At 32.0% G+C, this 19,597-nt stretch overlaps 1 protein-coding gene across 5 annotated transcripts in view; it reads left to right on the top strand.

Annotated features, from left to right (window-relative positions):
• Window positions 1-19,597, top strand: part of Sema1a (semaphorin 1a) — a 525,505-nt gene that overhangs the window by 12,822 nt on the left and 493,086 nt on the right. For all 5 annotated transcript variants that reach the window (XM_088198048.1, XM_088198049.1, XM_088198050.1 and 2 more), the window contains exon 2: window positions 6,006-6,077. The gene's annotated coding sequence lies outside the window, so the exon portion shown is untranslated. The remainder of the gene's footprint in view (window positions 1-6,005; window positions 6,078-19,597) is intronic.

Here is a 19,597-nt window from a genome sequence, read left to right as displayed (position 1 = left end):
AAAAATATATAGTGACGTTGATCCCTATTGATGGTTTCGGCTAATAAATTGAATGGATTTAAAATAATTAAAAACATGATGCGGTGATAGTTAATTTAATACTTTTTTGAGCCAGCTTACTGAATTTTTTACCGATGTTCTATTAGGGCAATTTACCTGTAATAATACTATGTGTATATAGTTGTTAAAAATATTTTATTTTCAATAATTTTTTCGTTTTATGAAAAAGGTTGAGATTTGTATCAAAAGCTTTTCAGATTAAGGCAGATTTGTATAAAACTCGATAGTTGATAGTGCTTTTGTATTTTTTTCACCGAATATTCAATTTTTATATCCAAATAATAATAATAATAATAATAAATATAATAGTTAAAATAAACGATGTGTTGCATCCTTACAATAGTCTGTGATTTATAAACTCAATAAATACAATACTTACTTTAAACTTAAATATGTTTTATAGTGCCCCATAGCAATAATAATAAATAAATAAATAATTTTAAAATTAAATTATCAGCTTCAATGTTAGTGTTTGTACATTTGTTTCCAAATCTTTTTTCATGGTATCATATGTCCTTTCACATCGGGAATAATCGTCATATTAACCGTTGATCCCCTTTGATCAATGGCACGCCGTTTAATTAGGATAATGGCCGAATGTTTCGAATTCGGGGCGATGGCGCTAGATGGCGTCGGGTGTATCAATTTCGGGCCCCCGCAACTTGGCTCTCCGTATCGATCCGGTACCCTAAGCCTCCGCCCCTGTGCACCCCCCGACTTCGCCGCCCCTGGCCTTATGACAACCCTCGTGTTCCGACTCCGAAACTTAAACACTGGCCCGCATGCGAGTTTCGGCCTTATTCAACTCTCCATCAATACGAAACATATACAGTTTTGTCATTATGATACCGAAGAAAGTAAGCATTTGTTTATTGTGACGTGCACAGGTTTTGATGGCGAAATTTAAGCTAACCTTGATATATTTAACTATCTTTAATAAATACAGAAAAAAATATAGCTTTGCTAGTAGTTATTAATTTGATTGAAATAATGTTCGGCGATTCATATGTAAAACAGGTTGTCGAATCATATGCGATATATAATATAATGCTTGCTGGCAATACAGTTAAAAGAAATGATATATCAGAAGATCAATGGGATCTGTTCTACTTCAAAATTCACTATACAAGTAAATGAGGCTTGCACGATATTATTTTTGGACAAATTATTTACTTCAGAAGATTAGTAATTTACACAGGCGAATAATAGTGATATTTCAATAGTTATTTTAGTACAGCAATGCACTTAATTCTTCCTGTTTATATTTTTTAGTAGCTAATATAAATGCAAATTTCACGATCGCTGTTTTGTTTATTATAATATTATATATATTTTAAACAAAACAGAAATTCAGAAATTAAAACATTTCAATTTCCATGTAAATACATTAGTTTTGTGGCGACCACAGAAGCCCTCGTTACGACCAGAAAAAATAACACGCAAGTGTTCTTACTGTAAATATTCTCCGTCATTAAAAGAATATTTATTTGTTGCGAAACGACCACACATATGCCAACGTTTGTTCAACGACCAAAATAATCATCCATCAACAAGGATTGGGACTAAACAAGCCCTCATTACGACCAGAAAAAGTCATAAGTAACACGCAAGGATTCTCAGGTGCACTGAAAGAATATTTCTTTGTTGTGAAACACCGGATCCACAAAGTTTCTGTTGCAGTATATGACATTGGACAATGCCCATCAAGCAAATGCCGCTTTTTAAAGGCGTATACCTATTTAGCTATTCTAAGAAAGGAGTACACTATTGGCTGGATGATCGCTGCATGATTGTGATTTGTCAGCAAGCTTTGCAGCCCTGGATACTTGAGCCTGGACTCCGATGAGGAGAAGATAGTCACAAATCAAAGACGCAGGCTGACACTCGAAGAGACCAGTAGACGTCCACCTCCCGCGGACAATATATTGTCATTAGTGCTCACATCCCGAGAGGCACTTCTCCATACGAGCATCACCGTAGCAGAGAGGGATCATCTTCCGCTATACTGTCGCTGCCACGCCACCTGCAATACCTTTGAGGACCTCCCACTGAGATCATCCCTGCGCCAGATTCTCCACCACCGCTCAGAGAAAACATCTCGTCATTTATCATGTCGCAATTGTAATATAATCTAGTAAAACTCTAATTAAATTCCACCAAGCGTCTCACTGGCTACGAAATCACACCCCTAGGGTTCTCAAATATTCAAGATTTTTTCTAAAGCAAGTAGGGAAAATGTCAAATTGTACATATTATATACATTCAAAATCAATTTTGATTATAAAAAAATATTTTATATTTTTATTTTATTTATTTAAAATTTTTTTTTAATTAGTCAGGTTCACGAAGGTCAGAACAATGTTTCTCTGATTTTATTTTATTAGCAAATAGATAAAAGTCAGTGTGTACACTTGGTTGTTATAAATAATTATAAATTTCAATCTCTCATCTATGGAATATTTTTAGCTAAATAATCGTAATATTTAAAGAGCGTTTAGAAACTCTCGTTGCTCTCTGTTTGTATATACATTTTAATGTTTTGTCATCTTACTTCTGTAAGGATGTAATTGACGCAAAGAAAGGCTGCGCCACTACGCCTTCGGTGTAGTGTTTCAAAACAGCTAATTGCGAGATTCTAGCTAGTTAAATATCCATTGAGATTAATTCGCTGTTTAGCGTCAATTGCCTGACGGTGGCGGTGTTACGTACGAAAACGTTGTTAACCCACATATGAGTTACGCTATGCTCTTCTTCTCTTCTTCGCTAATAAGCTCTGCCAATTCGCGTTTGTTGTGTAAGTTTCTTAAGCCGGCTCTCCTGATTGCGCACTCCTCAGTGCAGAACAGGCGAGATCCTTCTAAACTTTTGATCGTCTATGTGCGCGCGTGTATATGCATGTCTTGTTTTGAAGTATCATTTGCAACTAAATTTTATTAGGCACTAGTAAAATATTTTATTAAAACAGATTTTGCGAATTGCGAGATTTGAACGCGTCATTTAATTAATTTAACTTTTAGCATTGACCATTAAAATTAATTAAATAATTTTATAAATAATGCTATTTTTATTAAAATGTGTTTTTTTGCACATACTGTAAAATTAATTATATTTTTAGAACTTTCACTAAATTAATGTGTTTGGGTTTGGGTTTGAACAGCAGGAGCAGATATCTATTAATTTGTACCTACAGTAGGTAAAAATAGCCACATTCTTGTATAAGATTTTTGCCACCATAATATGATATTAACATACATATATATATAACTATTTAATTTAATATATAATTCTAAATATAAATAAACTAAAATTTTTCACTCTAGATTATTATTATTGATTTTTAAAATACAATAAGTGAAATTCACAGTATTTTTTTTTTTACAATTTTGCTGTGCTACAGTTAGTTTTTAGCTAATTTATACTTAATATTATTTTATATGATTTTTATTGTGCTCGGTTGGCTTGCCTGGCCCGATACAAAAATGCGATAACGGGATGGATTTCAAGGAAGGATAGACGGAAAAAAACGCATTGAATGGATGCACATGAACCGTCAGATCATTGGCGCGAGTTTGCTCTAATCTATTGACATTTTCTCCTCGGGTCTTCGATTGGAATTCAACAGTAAATTGTGATTATTGAAGAGCTAGATTGCTACGCCGGAATTCCCATAATCATATTTTATGTAAAATTAGCAGTATCAATGTTGAAATCATGTACAGAATTTTTTACTGGATTTAATAAAGCTAAACACGAGGAAATGGAATAAAAAAAATATTAGGTGTAAAGGCAATATCTGATGAAACGAATGTCTGATTACGTATGCGTAGAAGAAAAATTTAAAAATAACATACGACAAGTATTATAATTTTAGATAATATAGTAGTCTTTCTTGAAGAACGTTTTAAAAAAATAGTAAATCTAAAAAAAAATTGGAGCTTTTTGTTTAATTCAAAAAAATATTTCCGTAAAAATCATCAAATGTGGAATTAATTCTTACAGATAAATATATACTACTGATATAAAATGATTTGTTTGATGAAATTAAAACGTTAAATTTATTGATTTTTAAAGATAAAAGCACCCCAATAGAGGTTTTATTTTTTTTTCAATATGAACGAATTACAAAACGTTTTGCCAAATCTGTGAATAGCATTAAAAATTATATTAATTATTCTAATTACAGTTGCTTCACTTGAACGTGGTTTTAGCAAACTCAAACTTATTATGACATATTATCGAGCATCTTTATCGAATAAACGCTTTAATTCCTTAGCAATTTTATCAATAGAAAATGATACAACTCAAAAACTATACGTATTGGAGATTAAAAAAACTACATTTTGTCAATATATTTGCTGCAAACACGCGGCGTTTTGCGTTTTTTTGCTCCACCAAATTTTTTGTATCTTCAAGTTGTTATACTGACTTTCCTTTCATTTCTAAAAATATTTTGATTTCATTGCGAAATTTCCAAAATTGCAGCAAAATTTAATAACAGGAGATATTTATATTGTTTTTTAAAACTATTTTGTGTCGCGGGGGGGGGGGCAGATTTAAATTTTTGCCCGGGGCGCTAAATATCCTTGGGCTGGCAATAATATTTGGTACATTTTACTAATCTAGTTAGTTAAGATATATTTACACTAGTAATAATATAACTTCAAATACGATTTCAAATACCATATATTTATCTTTAAATAAAAAATATGTACTTTTAACTAATTTAATATGAAATTATTAAAAATAGAATCGGCTTAAAAATGTTACTAAATTTAAGTTAATGTTAGTATATTTGTAGCAAAAATTTGAATTAGTAAATCTTATAGAATTATATTATTATAGAGCAATTAAAAATTGCCTTATTCTTTAAAAGCAATGATTATACAAATTAGGGCAGGATGTTATTTTTAAAATAAAAGAAATAATTGAAAATTCCTTATTAAATTTCTTAGAACTCTTAATAATGTATTTTATATTGCATTGTTTTGAATTATATTTAAGACGAATTAAAATTTCCCAGAATTCTTACGTAATCTCGATGAAAATTCAAATGGGTTTAAATGCCTGGTTATTGACGGTGCTAAGAATTATGTACTTTTAATTAAAAATTATTACTTATATTTTCATTAGCAACGTAAACGCTAGCTTTTTTACAAACATTAAATTTAAACTCCACTTCGTCTTGATTATGAAATGTGATTCATCGTAATGATTAGTGTAATTTATTTATGAAGATTACGGATTCTATTAAGAAGCTGCGATTAGTTCTTCGCTATTTTAAATAACTAAATAGCTTGTAGTCACTTTTTTCTTTGTGCAATCAGGGCTTCAATATTTTTATTAATATACCAATAATTCATTATTTAAAATATATATACATGTACTTTAAAAGCAAACTAGTAGGCCAAACTACGTAGTTTTACATAAGCGATGCCGATGTGGATATTTAGTGTCAGCGAGACATCATAAAAAAGGCGAATGGAGATTCTAAACCGCGATAGTTCTACGTTGTAGGGAGTTTTACATTAGATTCTCGACGCTTGTGTAGTGTGTCGACCCCTCGAGATGCGAGTGGTTGATACTGAGATGACGCAAATGTTGAACGACGTGTTTCCATCGCTTACTTTTTTTGAACACTCCTCTCCATTTTTTTTGGAACCTTTTACAATCTTATGACGTCAACACAACAGGAAGCGTATCGATGTGTCTCTATATATGATAGTACCAAACGTATATTCGGTACCTGTACATTCAAAACTATATCTCATATTTACAAGATTAATATACGAAAGTATGGCTTTTTTATTTCAACTATTCTGGTTAAAGCATTAAAACTAAAAAGTATAAAGAAATGTTTAAAATATTTTTAATTTAGAGGCGGAATCAGTGCCTCCAAAATTAACAATAGTGCTTGCAATCAATCTTATTAATTTTTATTCTTACAGTTGATTCCGCTTCATCGGGACACATTGGACCACAAACATTTTGTCCCAAATAAGCGGCTAGCGAAGTTTAAGGTAAGATTAAAAAATAATTTCATTTTATAAACTTTATTAAATTATTGATTTTTTAAAAAAAATAGAAAAATAACATGTAATTATTAAGTATACATATGAGTATAAAAAAATAAGAAAAATCTTGAATAATAAGTCAGTGGTCGTTTAATCGTATTTTATTAAACAATATGCACTTTTTGAGTTGAATTAACGTCAAAAGCAATAAAATCGTTTCGTCACTGTCGCACTTAAAATGCTCGGTTATCTAGTGTCTAGTTTATTTATTTCATTTTAATATCATATACTAATAAATAAATATACTTTTTATTTATTTTTATTTTTATTGCGTCTTGCGCGGCTAAGTCGGCGCGGGATTTACCTGAGCGTTTTTTGTCTTTCGGTGATATATTATTTCCCGTGACCGTTTCTTAGCAAAGAAATATTCAATCAATGCACCAGAAAATCCTTACGTGTTATTTATGTGAAACCCTTTTTTCTATTCGTAACGAGGGCCTTTGTGTTGTCTCATCCTTTTCACTATTGTCTAGTTTATCCTTATTGATGAATGATCATTTTTGGTCACAGTCATTAACGCGATTTTCAAGAATGAAATTCAATAAAAAAAGGCGTATACTAAGGAAGTACATAGATTCAATGTTACTATAACAATAATATTAATTACGTAGCAATAAAAAAGTATGTCTATCTTGATAGATAGTCGTTGTATATGGAAACTAGTAAAAATATTATATATATATTTTGAATAATAATTCATATAGCGAATTTATTATACACAATGAGTTGAGAAACATAGAGCTGACACATGCAGGCGCGTACATACATACATATATAGACAAGGTTAACTTTGCAATCTTGGAAGACGGCCAGGGCCGAAGCGCAAGGGATGAGGAAGGAGGAAGAAAGCCATGTCTGTGCTTGGGTAATCTGAACGTGGAATAAAAGACAATGAAATAAAATAAGTAGCGAAAAGGCCACGCGAGACACACAACTTAATACGGTTAAGTAACATCTCGCGACGCCAAATCATGGCCAATAATTTGATTTCAAGCATAACATGCTTATAAAAATAATATTAAATTCCTAACTGACATTTCCTATCCGAATCCAGTATAGAAAAAGGGATTGCTGTGTAAAAGATTGATGTGAAATCCGTTTGTGTGCTCGGTATAAAAAATGGAGTGGGTGGCTGGTGTTTTTTTAGTAGTATCCGAAGGATAAAGGGCAACCTGTCCGTTGGGCAAATGAGCGTCAGTTTGCATATGAAGCGCTCTCGGTCGGAAAACAAAGGCATATGCCCTAATGCAAGAGAGAGCTGGTCTAGCTGCAACGTTTGCCCAAAACAAAATCGATAAAATGCGCCTACAGCAGTCAATGGGGAGTGGCGTAACTGCATTGTGCCAAGTCTGGACCATAAACGCACCGCACAAAACATATAAAACCCTCTTGTGTGGCATTACGTATGTACATATGTACGTAAGTAAGCCGGGCACGTTTGCGGAATTTGTGAAAATAAAATGAAAAATACGAGGAGTGATGTCTAAAAAATATTTATGGAAACGAAATTTTATACTAAGGTAATGGTTACACTATATGTAAAACAGTTTTTGCATAAAGAAAAGATAAGTAGATTTATACATATTATTGAATATCTATTTCCCCCGAAAACAACGTATTTTTAGATATCTCTGATTTTATTTTATTAATTTTCACAAAATATTTGAGTTGGCATTTAAGATTTGTTTCATATATTTGCACGATTTATAGTGAAGATAGTTTGGTTCTTTTACATCATGTATGTATTGTATTATGTAAGACGTTCATTTTTGGGATTTTGAGTATTATATGATATATTTTTTTACATGTAAGATGTTCTGTACCTCATTATTAGACAATTTTCAATACTATTTCATCACGATATTTATCCATGAGATTAAAATGATCCAAGTAAACCTAATCTGTGATGATAAATTGCAATTATAATTATATGATAATCACTAATTTCGATCTCACAGAAATTGAAAAACACTAAGGTCTATATGGGATTTGAGTTCAGGTCTATGAGGTCAATAGTAAGCGACTTATGCCATCCGTCTATAATACTAATTAAATATTTTATTGCAAAAATATATTTTTGCTAATGTAGATAGATCATAAGAGCAACTTATTGTTTATAGATATTTTTACCGCTAATCTTTCACTTTATTCACTAAAAGTTCATAATTATATTCTTTGTCAGAAAACCTAAAATGTATTATATTATATAATACATAGTAGGTCCTTCTAATTTTTTAATTTTTATAATCCCTCAATTTTTTTAATTTTTATAATCCCGACTCCTTCGATATTTTCAAAATATTAAAATTCCTGGGATTATACGAATTTGCAATCCCGACTCACGAAATTAAAAAAATCTTCAGAACGGCACCCACTAATTATACATATACCTTCGGGGGTTCCTCAAGGATCCAATTTGGGACCTCTGCTTTTTGTGTTATTTATTAATGACATAAATACAGCAATTAAAAATTCAAGTTTTCTTCTGTACGCAGATGATTTAAAATTATATAAATGCATTCGATCTGTTGCGGACTCTTTCTCTCTACAAAGTGATTTAGACTCTCTGTGGAGATGGGCTTCCGTTAACCGTCTGTCCTTTAGTGTCGGAAAGTGCCATACTGTGTCATTTTCTCGATCCCGTTCGCCATCAGCTTATTTCTACCATCTCGGTGGTAACATTTTGACTAGAGAAACTTCCATTAAAGATCTCGGAATCACTTTCGAGAGCAAATGGAGGTTCTCTCTACACATACACGACGTCTGTGATAAATCTTCCAAGATGCTCGGCTTTGTTATGAGGAATGCCTTTCACTTTGACGATCCGTCAGTTATTCGCATCCTCTATGACACCTTAGTTCGTAGCATTCTTGAATCGGGATCTATAATTTGGAATCTCTGAATAGCCAAATATTCCCTTTTAGTAGAAAAAATTCAAAAAAGGTATTTAAGATACCTTTACAAAAGGACATTTGGTTATTATCCGTTCTTATATCCCAGCGCCTTTCTTTTAGGAGCGTTGGGATATGATTCGTTGAGTTCTCGCAGAAAGCTGTATGTCGCTAAGCATTTTTTCAAACTACTAAAAGGTGCTTTCGACAATCCAGCTATTCTCGAGGAATTCCAGTTTTGGGTTCCGGAACATTTTCGAGAATCACGATCGAGACCTCTTTTGATGGCAGTTAGGGCTAGGACATCCGCACTTGCCGACTCGCCTATAGCTGTGGCCATACGGCTCCTTAATACGCTGGCATTGAAAATTGATTTATTTAATGTTAGCTACGAGGATCTGATCCGGTTTATATCTTTTAATTTTAATATTTTATAATTTTTTTTTAGTTATGTTAAAGTATTGTTATATTTATTTATATATATACGTTTTTTTATGTTTTATAAATTTATAATTTGCTTTCGACCATCGTGGCGCATTGGGGTAACCTGTTAGGCCACGATGGTCTTAATTTTATCGAAAAAATAAAAATAATAAATAATAAAATAAAATATGATTGATATCTAAAAACGAGATTTAAATTGAAGAATACTGACATGGAAGATCAACTATTAGACATTTATGATTACTTAAGAAATATAATAACTATATATTTCCTTGAAGTTCAAAAATAAAACCTTGCATAGAGCACATGAAAAGCTATTTACAGCACTGTGATAATAAACTACTCAATACTACTAGAAAATTCTCAGTTAAAATTTTTCTCGCCGCTTTCTTTAGATTGATGGGATACGCGAAGTCGATATAAAAGCGATAATGACCATCGACCGTGGGAATAAGCCGATCGCGCAAGATAAATCACTGATGCATTGTGCAGAAGAGACGACAATGGAGTCGGTTCGCAATTCGTGACAAACTGGAGAGTGGATCGTTTAACGGCGTCGAATTTTATTCTTTATCGTTATCGACCGGAAACGGCGCCTTAGACTGGGGCGTCGGAAGGCGTCAATTTGAATGTGCCGGATACGGAATTCAACTCGGAGTGCACACACACATACACACACTCACAGTCCCGAAAACTTTCAGTCCACATTGAATATTTTATTCGGTCTAATCCCGACCAGGACTGCGCGACGAATTATTTCAGTCTTCTGAAGATGGGAATAAATACGCGAGGATAACGGTAACAACTTTGTCTCTTGTAATTGGTTCTTCTCGAAACTAATTGTACAACTTTTGTCCTAAAATAGAGACTTGTACATATAATTATAATTGTGCTTTTTGCACTAAGGAGGAACCGTTTCCGAATCAAACGACTCGTATTACATTCACAATTATACATAAATACGTAGGTTATTTAAAAGTAACGATTAAATAATGTATTTTATTTTTTAATATAATTTACAAGAACTTCAACAACACATTCTGAAATATTTTATTCTCAAGCCTTTTACTGCTTCGAGCTCAATATTTAAATAAAATTTTATGTCATGTGAAGTAGCTTATTATACCTTAGTACAGCTATTTATGTTGTTTTCATATAAAAATTACAAGTTGGAATCAGAATTAAAAAAATCGAATCGCGTCAATTATATAATTTACTGTATTCGATTTAATGTGGTTTTACTGTACCTAAGTACCTTTCTCGAGGCACTTTTTTATTTAATTTTTAAATAAGCTTTATGCTTGTGTGTATTCTGTACTGTGTATGCGTGTGATGCCTTTTTAAAAATATTCCAAAATCAGAATTTAATTTGGAGCGCCGCTAACTTGCCAACGTTAAAAATGGCGACCGACAATCAAATAACGCTTAGCGCACGGAGACTAGACATCGGCGAGCATCGTTAAATACAATTTAGTGATTAAAAAAAAAACGTTTCTAAAATAAACTTTGACGATGAAACGGGGACGTGGAAAACGGTTGGGGTGTTTTTTTCCTCATACTCTGCCAAAGCCGCGGATGTGTCTCTAATTTATTTAAATTACAAAATAATCTTTCTTTGAATACGCAAATACACCCGATACACCGTTTACGCGTTATGTGTAGGTTGTACTATAAAAATCGAACATATATTTTTTTGACACACTTAGTTAATAATTTCAACTATCACTCTTATAAATAAAGATAAAATTTAAAATTTTCACAATTCTAAACTTTCATAAAGATCCAATCTGGCGTATAGAGTTGCGATTGCGTCCCTTATTCTTGACTATCATGGCCAGAACGTTAGCGCTTGAAAACGTTTTTTTACGTAAGAGCGTTTTTCGTTTTTTTATTTTAATGTTACATGTATTTTATTTTGTATTATTTATTAAATTCACATATATATTTTCTGGTTTATTTATTTGTACTTTGATTTAATATAATTTAAATTTATTATAATATATCTTTGTAAATTATTTTTCTTTGAGTAATCTTTAGGCGTTTGCTTCATTGTTTATTTATTTATAAATTTAGGAAAATTAATTATTTAATTGCTTTTAATTATTTATAAATAAATAAATAAACAACGAAGCAAACGCCTAAAGATATCTTAAAATAAGTTGTAAATATATATTATAATAAATCAATTGAAATATACATGTAAATATAATAATACTTATAAGCATATACATTGTTAATTAATATATATAAAATATCTCTAATAGCCGATTATATATATAACCATATAACCATCTTATTATATAAATATACTATTTTTATTTATAATTTATAAGAATGCATGGAGTTAAAAAAAATATTTTCTATTTATTAATGAAATACATTGCATTAATTTGCAATATAAAATATTAAAATAAATTAAAAAATAAAAAAGCAAATAATTATTTTTAATAAATAAATCATCATCAATTACCAGTTGGCGAACTTTCCGCTCGATGAATTGTGATCGGTAAACTTTTCATTGGTGAATTGTTGTCGGTAAACTTTCCGGATACCATTCAATGAAGCGACACGTTCAGCTGCAATCTGTCGAGTGCCCTAGAGAGTCGAGATCGCATCCTTATTTCTATCTGTCGCGTTAGGAATGTTAGCGCTCGAGATCGTCCATATTTTTTTTACAAATTGTACAGATTATTTGCATAACATTTATTGTATACTTTTTAGAATTTAATAGAAATACAAAGTTTGGACTTCATATTTAATATATTACATGTTATTTTTAAAACCTTCTCAAATGTTTATGTGTATGAATATTGGGGTAATTTTTATGTCATGATGAGCAAATTTCAAATAAATAAAAAGTAAATGTTCATACTACGCACTATTACCTCGTTCTACGGTATTATATTAGCACTTCTGTTTTCTCGCATGTGTATATTTACGTTAAATTTTACACACTGTACACACGTAATGCGTTTTTATTTTTTGTTTATACATAAAATGTAAAATCTGCGAAAAATTCCCGGGGGCGGTACGCGATTTCGTTTTTCCCGTGAAAACGAGCTCAAGTTCCCCCTCATCAAACAACACCTGAGATGTATTTAGCATGTTTACCTGGGATCGACTCCAGTTGCCGAGTCGTAGAGAGATAGGGCGAAACGGTTTCGCCAAATATTCCACTAACCCTTCAGTTTCAGACCCCATTTCCATGGGTCACGATGTTGAAAAAGGCCAAATAATACGTACGCCTAAAATGTTAAACATCAATTACACGCTTGTCGTTGATGGATTGCGCGAATGGAGGTCGTTATTTGGTGAAATATATTACATATGTATATCTCGTTTTCTATTATAATATACTTGATTTCGTACCCGGTTGGCAGTTCGTCCATATGGGCTGCAACACTCCCAGTATAAAATTAATGTTGCTGTTTTAAATATTTTTGTGTATGTAACTAAGTCAAATTAACTAATATCTTTTATATTGTTTTATTGTGGATGTTTTGTTCAATATCTCAAATTTTATTGCTGCAGCCCCTTCACTACAAAGTATTACCCGGTTTATCCAGCCTTTCCCGCCCTAGATATATCATTTAACAATTTAATATAGGTGATGTTGCTTTAATATTCCGCTTGTAAAATTGCAACATATTTAGATGAGACATATAATATGTTGACCTATAATTCGTAGCAGAACTTTATGCTAAAAATTATTTTGTTAAAACCTTCTATTTGAAAAACAAATAAAAGGGCATACTTTGTAAATGAAGTATAATTAATTAATAATAATATTATTATTAATGTCAATTTAACGTTGTAAATGACAGGCGCTATAAAGTATTGCGAAAACATTTTTTAATTAATTTTATAATATAGATTGCATTTATTATACATATATTTTATAATTATATAAGCAATATTAATTATTAACTATGAATTAAAAATGTTAAATATGTAATATTAAGATTTATATTTTCTAAAAGGGTGTGAATATCCCTTTATTTATTTTTCAACACTGTTAATTTAAAAGCTGAACAAAAAACTTAAAACAAACAAACATATTTTTCTTTTGCTTTTTTAATGAATTCATCTGAGATGGCCTTTGTCTCCGTTGTTTATCATTTATTTCTGCTTTAAATTCACGAAAGCATGTCGGCTGCTCTTAACGTCAATGCCATAAACGGAAATAAGTTGCGGATGAATTTCAATAGTTGTAATTTATACTTTTGCAAAAAGGTAGATGATCACTCAACAAACCTCACATTTGATACTGCCATTTAAGAAAACAAACTGCGTGTCCGACTGAGGCTTCTGTCTTATCTTGAAAATACTAGCGGAAATTGCAGTTCTTTTAACTAAGAAATCAAATCGCTTGTATCTTTACTTTCTGAATATCCCTTGTATATTTAAATTTTTATTAGTATTTTCAGCGCTGAAATAAATATTTTTAAATTTAATAATAAATACTATGTAAATGCAAATAATTAATAATAATCATAAAAACTCCATAGTGTAAGCGCTAAGCCATTAAGCCGTAGTTACATCAGCCATAAAATTAATTACAGCGCCCATTAAACGACAATGTTACACGTTAGCTTTAAATTATATCGAAAGCTTTCAAATATTTTTATATGCGCTCACGTAACGCTATAATAAAATGTGATATATACGATAATTATTGCCGAATTTGCTGTACTCGAAACATAAAATTTTGTGAAAGCAATAAATTTTTGCATAGCGAGAAAAAACCCAGGGCCGCAACAGCGGGTCAGGTTATCAAAGGAAAAGTGGGCGAGTGGGGTTAAGGAAAAAATGTCTAAATGTAGGTATAGTGGGGTCCTATTCCGGGGTCCGGGTCCTATTATTTGCATTCACGCGATCGCTATTATATATCTACTTTATAGAAATCGCCATATCTGAGCCGACCCAGGCGATATTTGACAATGGATTGAAGCGGTCACGCAACCGTTGTTACACACAGGCGCAAATAAACATTTTTAGACTTTCAACCGAGGAATTTTGTACTCGTAGGGTTTCGGATGTCTATTCTGGTGTGTGTTAAATGTGTGTACGAAGCACGGCCTTGTTTCAATCGGGTAATTTTCACATCTTTTTGGTTACTTGGTCTTACACTGGTGAAAAACTATTGACGATATAAGAGGAAAGTTTTATTGAATTAATAATTTAATTTATTAATTTTAACAAAAGTAATTATGTTGTATTTGAATTAAAAATTAATAAAGGCACAAATATTTTGACAAAAAATAATATATTTTGATATATAACGTTATTTTGATACAGCGAGATAACTCGATTTAAATGTAAAATTATGTGCTAATTTCACGCGTGTAAAATTTAATATTAGGTATCCTTTTTTCAGATATTGTTTTCGAATATTTTCGGAAAAAATTATCGTTTATCATCTGCTTTTATAAAACATTAATGACTAGATTATTTTACACAGCACGTACATCATTGTTTAAAAGTTATAAATTTATAATTATGGATTTTAAAAATTGGAAACTTATATACAATGTAAAAAATTGGTTGTTCTCTTAAAAAAGGTGTATGATACTTTTTAATTACATTATATAACTAATTATTGTTTATTGATAAAATATCTGACTTTTGTATAAAAAAATAACAAAATAATTTATAATAAATACTGACTCTCGACACCTTTTGTAATACTAGGAATTGATTTTAAAGAGATCTCTGTGATTTAAGATAAATCTGAGATTTAAATTTAAATGTATAAATAAACAAAATTAAATTATTTTATCTATATGGAATTATTATCTTAACCCTAAATTAATTGAATTAGAAATAATACATAAAAAACGTTTTTTTGCGTATTTTTGATTTTATATATGTACCTCACATTTTCCATAAATGAAAACAGCAAAAATATTTTTGTAAATAAATTTAATTAGGTTTTAAATCCCGAGAAGTATTTAAATTTAATACAGATTTTCAGAGTAATCTGTATCGATAAATTTTCAGTATTATATAGATTAAACACCTGCTTTTTTTAAACCTATATACGAGTACTTCGATTGCATTGGAAATCTTAAGAGTTTGAAGCGCGTGCGAACTTTCAATGGGCATAGGTACACACATGAGTGTGTACGCGCGTGATTGAGTTTTCTCGGCGGTTTTCCCGCCATGTATTTTTATAGTGGAAATTTCGTTGGATTTCCCGAGGCTCTTGAATGATTCACGCGGCGGGTGGCTGCTCCCGCCAAAACAAATCGACCATTTCGATGCGGGAACAAAAGCGTCATCTCATACACACACACGCTTTCGAGACACGGGGCAAAACACAATTTATTTCCTGCCGTTTGATTTACCTCGCCCCGGTCGTTCGGGTGCGTTTGTGGTTTGCCCCTTTTATGGTTTTCATTTTAACGGATCTGTCAAATAAAAAGTTGATTGGCTGTCGTTTGGTTTTGATTGTATATTTTTCATTGCATATCAGACAATGCATGACTATTTTCAACCGTACAATATCTGCTATGACGTGTATTTAATTTAGTAACAATATGAATTAGATATTATATGGAATATCTGTTGGGTACGTCAATTGTTGTACACAGTTGCTGTCAACTAGTGAGGTATGAATGTATGTCAATGCTGGTACTTTGAAAAATAATTAACTGGTGGAAAACTTATTTGCTAAATATGATTTAAATATCAGTCATTGATTCTGTGTTAATTGACCTGCAATACTGGCTTTGCTGTATTATTGAAAAGATTCAGTCTCGCTGCTTCTCTAAAATGTATTTATGATCTGATTCTCAAAACATCATCATTTCCTGATCTATAAAAATGCACAAAAGTCACCCCTATTCATAAAAAGGGTGACAAATTATATATAAAGAATTATAGACCAGTCGCAGTGTTGTCAGCTCCTGCTAAATTATTTGAAATAATTATTCATAAATATCTCTATAATCACTTTCGGCAAGTTTTGTAAGACCAACAGCACGGGTTTCGTCCACTGTTACTAACCTTCTGTCGTTCACCAAAACGGTGACAACTTTTCTCGATGCGGGAATTCAAGTAGACGTCGTGTATAGATTTTGAGAAAGCATTTGACTAAGTTTGTCATAGGTTATTATTAAAAAAATTGTCGAACCTCGGTTGCTCAGATAATTTAACTCGGTTATTCTCGAGTTATTTAAGCAATCGTAGACAGTTTGTAACCTATGGTGGCCGATTGTTGAAATAATATTTTACCCCTTCGGGGGTTCCTCAAGGATCCAATCTGGGACCTCTGCTTTTTGTGTTATTTATTAATGACATAAATACAGCAATTAAAAATTCAAGTTTTCTTCTGTACGCAGATGATTTAAAATTATATAAGTGCATTCGATCTGTTGTGGACTTCTTCTCTCTACAAAGTGATTTAGACTCTCTGTGGAGATGGGCTTCCATTAACCGTCTGCCCTTTAGTGTCGGAAAGTGCCATACTGTGTCATTTTCTCGATCCCGTTCGCCATCAGCTTATTTCTACCATCTCGGTGGTAACATTTTGACTAGAGAAACTTCCACTAAAGATCTCGGAATCACTTTCGAGAGCAAATGGAGGTTCTCTCTACACATACACGACGTCTGTGATAAATCTTCCAAGATGCTCGGCTTTGTAATGAGGAATGCCTTTCACGTTGACGATCCGTCAGTTATTCGCATCATCTATAACACCTTACTTCGTAGCATTCTTGAATCGGGATCTATAATTTGGAATCCTCGAATAGCCAAATATTCACTTTTAGTGGAAAAAATTCAAAAAAGGTATTTAAGATACCTTTACAAAAGACCATTTGGTTATTATCCGTACTTATATCCCAGCGCCTTTTTTTTAGGAGCGTTGGGATATGATTCGCTGAGTTCTCGCAGACAGCTGTATGTCGCTAAGCATTTTTTCAAATAACTAAAAGGTGCTGTTGACAATCCAGCTATTCTCGAAGAATTCCAGTTTTGGGTTCCGGAACATTTTCGAGAATCACGATCGAGACCTCTTTTGATGGCCGTTAGGGCTAGGACATCCGCACTTGCCGACTCGCCTATAGCTGTAGCTATCCGGCTCATTAATACGCTGGCATTACATATTGACTTATTTAATGTTAGCTACGAGGATCTGATCCAGTTTGTATCATTTAATTTTGATATTTTATATTATTTTTTTAATATGTTTAAGTATTGTTATATTTATGTATATATACGTTTTTTATGTTTTATAAATTTAAAATTTGTTTTCGACCATCGTGGCGCATTGGGGTAACCTGTTCGGCCACGATGGTCTTAATTTAATCTAAAAAAATAAAATATCATACATGCTAGTCTATTGTCTTCAAATTTTAAATGAGTTTTTCTGGTGTGACTTTTCAACCAAAAATAAGTAATAAATCCGGCAATTATTGTCGAAGAGTCTTCGCTGGCGTGTCGAGTTGTATTATTGTCGGCTAAGTTAGTGGCATTATTAGAATGCCACTAGCTCGTTAAAATGTTTTTATACATCCATCATATTGACCTTAAAACTTTGCAGAAATCTCTCTTATGATTTACACACGACAATAACTAAGCGTGTCTAGATACATTATCTCATTTATAAATTATAAAATAAAATAGTACTAAACATCCTGCGTGCGATGCCTACGTGCAAATGCCGAGAGGCGCCGATTTAACTCCTAATAATTTTCCTTAAACAAACCGCACAGGTGTTAAATATTCAGGCGACCTGTTTGCGTTTGTAGTTAGCAGCCGGCTGAGCCGTGAGTCTTCGATAAATATATTAATCACGAGAGTAAGTGCCCGTCGCAAGGGTCGGCCGTATAAATCAGAAAGCGCCCTCGGTGTTGCGGTACTAACCATACTAGGTATACTATAACACAGTCGAAAACTGCAAAACGATAACGAGTGGAGGCCGAATTGAGCTGTAAGTTATATAGGACCCTTCCTCATTTGTTAGTTTTGGAAAGTTGTTTGGTAGGGTCGTGGCTAAAACCTTTTCGCTGTATGTCCTGTTTACCCTGGCGTCGGCGATGGCATTTAACTCTTTATGCCCTGATGGATGATACGCACAAAATACACAGCTTCGACGCTAATAATTGATTCGAGACGACTGTCGGTATTTGGACAGTCCTTTTAGAATGCCTTTTTTCTTCAGCGGCGGTCTATTTATGTAGCACTTTTGTCTATCGTTTATGGTATTGCAAATATTTGTTTTCGATAGATTGGCATGAAACGTTGGAAGCTAATAAAAATATGTGACTTATTTACGAAAAATATTTTAAAAATGAGTCTAGTAAATATGAAAGTTAAAATATTGAATTTGTCTTGTCAATTCCTAATTCCTCCAAGTTTCGTTCTTATGTGCAAAAGAAGTTGCTTATATTCATATTCAACTTTGTTTTTGTTTATTGCAATAGAAAAAAGGAACAGATAAAATTTGTTAAAATAATGTTGTGAATTTAAAGTTCGTTATCAAGAAAGTAATAGAAATAGTAGAAGGTCACCTCTTTTTGTTTTTTTGATAGACTTTTAACGATCAATAAACATTAAGATTTGGCTATAAGTAACTGCTGCTGAATCTAATCGTAAATTTATTTATTATTATGGCAATTGTCTAAAATTGTATATTATGTAAGGGTCACTCAAATATAAGGGTATTAACTCCGCCGCATTGGTGTCAAAAAAGAGAACTTGTTCATAGGATCTATACATACCAAATCATGTTAAATATTAAATAAAGAAGTGCTTAAAAATAATATTATTAAGAGTTAGTCTTAAAATAAAATATTTTATACATATTGTATATAAGTTTTTAAAAGTCCGATTTATTTTTCTTTTAATATTAACACACGTTTATATATTTACGTATGTTTAGCTTAAGAATTTCATTGGTTCGCGAATCATACGGACGAGTGAACCTCTGGAATGAATGAAAAGCAGGAAAATTCCACAGCTCCTAGATATCGGTTTTTCGTGAGATTTCCTTCACTAAAACGACATTGAGTCGACGACATTGGCTTTCCCCATGTCTGTAGTTTTACGACATTTGCGTATAATCCTAACAGCATGAACACACGCACATACAGCCACAACCAGTTAAATTTAACTGGAGTCGATCAC

This window comes from Plectrocnemia conspersa, unplaced genomic scaffold (assembly GCF_051122295.1).
Source record: "Plectrocnemia conspersa isolate PC_06_02 unplaced genomic scaffold, ASM5112229v1 ptg000011l, whole genome shotgun sequence".
NCBI classification, from domain to species: domain Eukaryota; kingdom Metazoa; phylum Arthropoda; class Insecta; order Trichoptera; family Polycentropodidae; genus Plectrocnemia; species Plectrocnemia conspersa.
Note: the sequence above shows the minus strand (reverse complement) of the source record. Positions and strands in the feature narration are given on the sequence as shown.